Source organism: Budorcas taxicolor, chromosome 13, assembly GCF_023091745.1.
Source record: "Budorcas taxicolor isolate Tak-1 chromosome 13, Takin1.1, whole genome shotgun sequence".
Classification (NCBI taxonomy): domain Eukaryota; kingdom Metazoa; phylum Chordata; class Mammalia; order Artiodactyla; family Bovidae; genus Budorcas; species Budorcas taxicolor.
The window spans coordinates 38091574-38098194 of NC_068922.1; positions in this window are offsets into that span (position 1 = coordinate 38091574).

Sequence of the window (6621 nt, forward strand, 5' to 3'; positions counted from 1 at the left end):
GACCATCCCTCTGACCAGGGGGTCTCATCCCTGTCTATAGGACCCCCACCTCCAGCCCAGGAAGGAGGCCCTGGGGGTGGGGTGTCAGCAGGGGAGGGGAAAGTCACACTTGTGCAGAAGGAAAGCCTGCAAGACGATTGGGTGTCTCACCTCTCTGTCCTGCCACTCAGTGACTTCACTTACTTTTCTGTAGTTTCTCCCTTAGCATGTAATTTGGGGGAAATTAAACAATTTAAGAAACTTGGGGGACAAGAAGAAGTTTTCACGAAAAAAGCACAAACTGTGACATTAAACCAGGCTGAGTTGGAGTCTCCGTGGCCATGTGGCCTTGGGTGGGTCACTCTGAGCACTGGCTGCTCACTTGCAACACAGGGGATTGTAGGAACTTGCAAACGTGGCCTTGATGTTTGCAGCACCTCCATCAAAAAGCGGGGTCAAATAGCCCTCCCCTTGAATCTTATAAGTTAACAAAATACGTCAGAAGTGACTGTGCTGGGAGGGTGAGATGAATTGGAAGATTGGGATTAACACATACACTATCGATACTGTGTATTAATATAAAATAGATAATTAATGGGAACCTACTGTATAGCACAGGGAACTCTACTCTGTGCTCTGTGGTGACCTAAATGGGGAGGAAACCCAAAAGGGAGGGGATATATGTATATGTATGACTGACTTACTTTGTTGTACAGTAGAAACTAACACCACATTGTAAAAGCGATTATACTCCAATAGAAATTAATTTTAAAATGGAGAGACAGTGCTGGTTCCGAGCCCAGACTCACTCTCCTGGAAGCTTGTCCAGAGGCCATGAACATATGCTGGGTGAGGCTTGCTGAGGGCCAGGACTCCACAGAGCCGAGACCACCCTTCCCAGGCGTGGTCATTCTAAGCCCCCCGCCCCCCCCACCCCCACCCCGCCGGCCTGGCAGCCAACCTTGGCTGGTGGAGTAAGCCCAGGTACCAGAAATACTGCCTGTCTGGGTCTAGCCATTAAAAATCAAGAGCTGTTATTTTAAGCTACTAGGTGCTGGAGTGGTTGTTACACAGCACTAGCTAACGGAAACAGACCCTAAAAATGCCCCACTGGACAACCATCATCCTTGCTCTTTCTTTTTTTTAAATTTACTTATTTTTTAACTGAAGGATAATTGCTTTACAGAATTTTGCTGATTTCTGCCGAACATCAACAGGAATCAGCCATGGGTATATGTATATCCCCTCCCTCTTGAATATCCTTGCTCTTTCTTTCCTTTTTCCTCCACCTGGACTCTCTTCCCAAACACCCACGGGCCTCTCTCATCACCTTCAGGCCTCTGATGAGTGAAGCTACCCTTGGCAATTTCATGTAAAATAACGGCTCCAGCCCTGCTCACCCTCCCAGACATGTGTCTCAGCAAAGCAGCATCGCAACACCTCTACGAACCTGCTCGTTTGTTTACTGTTGCTCTTGCCCCCACACTCACAGCAGAATAAAGTCCAGGAGGGCAAGGATGGTGTGTGTTTCATCCCCTGCTGTCCCTCGTGCCCAGCATGTGGTTCAGGCTGTTGGTAGAGTGAGTGATGAGTTCTCCTCATGCTCCTGTGACTCCTGTTCATCAGGTTATAGACCACCCTGGGTAGAGTCATTCTGGGCATCCCCCCCTCAGCCTGCCTCACTCCAGACACTCACTGCCCTGGTCTTTGCCTTTGAACGCTGATGTCTTTAGAGTGTGAATGGGTCTCCACATCGCCTAGTGGTCCCCTTTCCCTCCATCCACCACTGGGGACGCTTTCACCCCTGGGTACACTTCCACTCTTACTTTTCAAATGGGAAATCAGGGGCTGAGTGACTTGTCCAAGGAGATGGGGGTAATTGGAGGCACGTCTTGTCCAGTGCTCAGTCAGGCCACTGGATAGAGGTGCCTCCTGCTTCCTGGCCCCGGGGCCCACAGAACCCCCAGCCGGGAGACCCCACCAGAACCCTCAAGGTTGCGGCTGACCTGCCCTCCCTGCAGTAGAAGCTCTGGCATCCCTGGTGCCTCAAGACGCTGACCTCAGCTCAGACTTGTTTAGTGTGAAGACTACAGCGGGGCTCTTGGACCTTGGCCTCGGGGCCCCTCTGCACTGAGACCTTCAGAGGCTAAGGGAGACGGGCAAGGAGGGGGTGCCCTGCCACCTCCGGGCAGCTGCCTCCTGCCCCTCAACCTCCCTCTCGCCCCTGTGGGCTCCTTGAAGTAGATACTGGTCATTGAGGAGCGCTTGTGTGCTCCGTCCTGTCTGACTCTCTGCGACCCCACAGGCTGTAGCCTGCCAGACTCCTTTGTAACTGGGGAAGAAAACCACCAAGTGTGAGTCTCTGGAGCTCCCAAGAGCGCTCTGTTTGCTGGGGTTCAGGCTCTTTACAAGATCAGGGCAGAAGGTGTGGCTCGGGAGGCCTGGCAGGGGGTGCGGAGGCCAGGGGGCTGGGGTCTGGGCCTGTGGACTCCCACCTCCAACCCACCCCACCATGGCCAAGGACTCCCAGCTCCTGCCCCTTTCTGGGTGGGTCCCTGCCTGGGGGAGCAGCTGGGCCCCGGGACAGAGGGCCCACTGTGTGTGCAGGGGCAGCAGTGGGTGGCCTTGGTGGTTGGTGTGGATCCTAGGGCACCTGCAGTGCCCGGCAGGACAGAGACCAAAGAGTGGCTCCCAGGGTGTGGGGTGTCCACAGAGCAGGGCCGGGGAGCAGAGGGCTCATGTGGTTGACTCGCCTCCTTCGGGGGAAGTGCTGGGTTGCCTCCTCCCCACCCCCAGCCAAGGGGCTTCACCTGCTAAATGGCCCCTGTGGGTATGCAGATCCACAGTCTGGGGCCGGGGTCTAGGGGCTACAGGGGCTGCCTGCCTGGCCAGAGAAAAGTCACCACCTGTCAACCTCTGACTGCCCTCTGGACGCCTGAGATATGAACCCAGGCAGAGATGGAATTCCTAGAATTAGCCCCCAGGTAAACGGCTTCCCAGATGGTATTTTTGTTATTGTTTAGTCGCTAAGTCACGTTTGACTCTTTGCAACCTCATGGACTGCAGCATGCCAGGCTTCCCTGTCCTTCACTATCTCACACTCAATGAGATGTAAGACATTCGATCCCTGGGTCAGGAAGATCCCCTGGAGGAGGGCATGGCAACCCACTCCAGTATTCTTGCCTGGAGAATCCCATGGACAGAGGAGTCTGGCGGGCTACAGTCCATGGGGCTGCAGAGAGTTGGACACAATTGAGCGTCTGAGAACCTGTTATTAAATGGCTCCAAACCAGTGGAACAAACAGCCCTAAATGGGAGTCTGCTGTGTGCACGGCCCTCAACCAAGAGCCGGTGGGGACAAATAAGGGGACAACGTCACTTTCAAGAAGCACCTACTATGCACTGAGTACTGTGCTTCCAAAGCCTTTGCCTGGACCACCTCCCTCAGTCTTCACAGCTCCTCCGACTAGTTGGGACTATTACCCAGGACAAGACTGATGTTCCAACGGCCCTTAGGTATACATAGGGGGCCCCAAACCTCTCCATCTTGGCCCTCCTGTTGTGCTCAGAGCAACCCCTCAACCACTAGAGCACCGCTCCCCCCCAACCCTGCCCTTGTCCCCATGCAAAAGTGCAGAGGTGTGAGCTTTGGGAGTGGCTGGTGGAGGGAGACAGAAGCAAACCAACTGGGTGATGAGAAAGCATCAGAGTCCTCACCCCCAGGAGACACAGACGTCAGAGGAACGAGCCTAGGAAGAAAATGAGCAGGAGAATTAAACCCCAACACGAGGCAGGGATGCAGGCGAGGGAACCACCCAGAGCCAGATGCTGGGCATCCGACTGCCATGCCCCTGCTCTCTACAGTCCTGTGACGCTTCTACAAAGCGTCTGGAAAAGCACCTAGAACAGCACTAGGTGGACCACTGCCTCCCACTCTACTCCAGAGAGCTTGCTAACAGGTTCTCCCTCCCCTTGCAGGGCTCTGCACACAGCTGCAGACCACCCCCCTCACCCCCAGAGGAGTCAGCCAGCTGGAAAAAGCAGCCCCTTCATTAAGGCAAGGAGGGGACTCCCACTGCAGCCCCCAGGTCCTGGGAAACTGCTGAGGAGACAAAATAAAATTAGAGGGAAGGGCAGTGAGCAGCTCACAGGGCAGGAGTGGGCGGTTCAGTCTCTCATCAGGCTGATTAGATGCGGTCCCAGCCCAGGCCCTGGGGAGATGTAACCCACCTCCTAAGGGGTTGAGGGCTTCCTCGCCAAAACCCAGGGAGCTCCAGCCACAGCCTTCTGGACAGAGCTTGGCTTCTCACTCTAGGAGGACCAAGCGTTCCCACAGGCACCCTCTGACCTGTGTGTCCAGCTGAGATTCATGTTCCTCATCTGTAAAATGGGTCTAATGAGCACTTGGCTCATGGTAATGACTGGATTCACCTAAACAAGGGGCCCTGATCCTGCCTCTACATTAGAACCAGGGGTGAGTGCTGTCCACTAACCCCCTACACTGGAATCAGAAACTTGGGGGTCGACCCAGGAATCAGCAATTTTAACACATTTTGTTCTTATTTTTTGGGGGGGTAGGTCACATAGATCTAGGAGTCTAAGCCTGGACACCAGGGGAGTCCCCGGGCTTCAGCATTTTAAGTCTCCCACAGTAGCTCTGAACCAGCTACCACCCCTCTGGACCACACTGAACCTTCCCATCCATCATACAGAAAGTCCCATTGGTCACCGTGGGTCTGGAGATACCTTCATTCACCTGCCTGGCTCCCGGGCTGGGAGGGCTTCAAGGCTGGGCTTAGCTGGCCCCTCCTGCACATGGCCTGGCTTCTCCCAGCATCCCAGCTGGAGAGACAGATAGACAGACACTGGGAGAGACCAGACACAGCAGAAAGCAAGGCTTCCTCCTGTCCCTATGGGAAGGTTCCACCCGCACCCACCCACAGTGCTGCTCTGTCCCATCCCATGGATTACAAGCATGTCACCAAAGCCAGCCTGGGTTCGAGGGGAGGGAGATCAGACTCCTGGGGCGGGTGGTCCCATTATAGAAGCACATATGGGGTATGGATGCCTTGGGAGCAAACCTCCTCAGGGCAGCGTCTGAAAATCAGGTGGGGCTTTGCAGTTGAGGACTGGGCCTTTATGTCGCATCAGAAGGGTCTTTTGTAGACGAAGGTCATAATCAGACACGGCGAGTAAACTTGGGAGACAAAATAAAATTAGAGGGAAGGGCAGTGAGCAGGGGCTTCCTGACAACCCTGACCCCTGCCGCCCTCCTCAGCTTGCCCACACTGGCCTGTCTGGGGCCCTGACTCTGTCCCAGCACCGCTCTGTGGGACAAGCGCTCTGCGGCAGTGCAGACAGGTCCAGAGGACTGAAGACACAAACAAGAAACACTTGTGCAGCAAGCCCCACAGGCTTCGCAGCAGTTTCCTTCTGGAAAAATCCACCGACTTGCCACTGTCTGGGCCAGGGCAGCTTCCTGGAACAAATGGACTTCATCCATCACCTGCCCGTGGGCGTTCAGTGGCTGTTTCCCCTGGTCCTCAGGAGCCTCTTCCTGGGTTCTTCCTCCCACTCTTGCCCTTAAGTCCATGCCTGGCTACTTGCCTGCTAGAGACTGACAAGGTTGATGATACAATCAACTGCCCAGAGCAGAGATGAGTGACTCATCCCCGAGTGACTCGCTCAGCTGTCTGCAGGCACCTCCCTTCCCTGGCAGGCCAGGCCTGCAGGGAGCTGAGCATTCCATCACTAGGCCAGGAATTAGCATATTAGGTCTGAATCTGGGAAAAACTGGCCCTAGCCTAAACCTAGCAGGGCTTTAACTTGCTGCTCTGGAATCTCGCCTGGTCTCAGAACAGGGAGAAGTCCCCTCCTGTGACCTTGCAGTGTTTTTCAGTTGTTGTTGACTCTTTGCAACCCCAGGGACTGCAGCACGCCAGGTTTCAGACACATCATTCCCACCCCAATCTTCAAACTGTACCAAAATGACAAGTCTGCGACATGGGAGTTAAAAAATAAGGCCAGTCTTTCCTGACCCCTCAAAACCTCCACCTCTTTGACTGATGCTAAAAACCCTCGTTAGGCTGAGGGTGCACCACATGAATTAATGCAAGAGCTGAAAGGCAGGTGTAGGATGAGTGGCTGGAGGATGGGATTACGGGCTCTCTTTTCCCAAGATTACAGGTCTCACAATTTAACAAGCTTTAAAAAGAGGTTTTGTAAAGCAAGAAAGACCCAATTAAAATTAAAATCCTCCTAAAATGGCTATGCTAAATCTTTGTGTCTAAGTGAAGCCTTTGCAGGATGGGGAGGAAGGCTGCTGGAAGGGGGGTAGGGCTGTGTGTGAGGCCCACCCTCACCTCCTCCACACTTGCCTGCAGGGGGTCCTGCCTTTTCTGGTGGGACTGACAGTCCAGACAAAAAGATGCACAAGTGTTCAGGCTTCTGGACTCCAAGGCTGAAGAAGCCAAGCCCAGGATCATTTTCTGTAAAATACCAACCACCACATGCATAGGTAGAGGGGAAATCAGAAACATTCAGTAACCGACTTTCATGGGATGCAGTATGATTGAGGATTTCTCCTTCCTAGCTTATAGCTTGAATTCCTTTCTAGTAGTCAGAAGTAAAGATTATAAACAG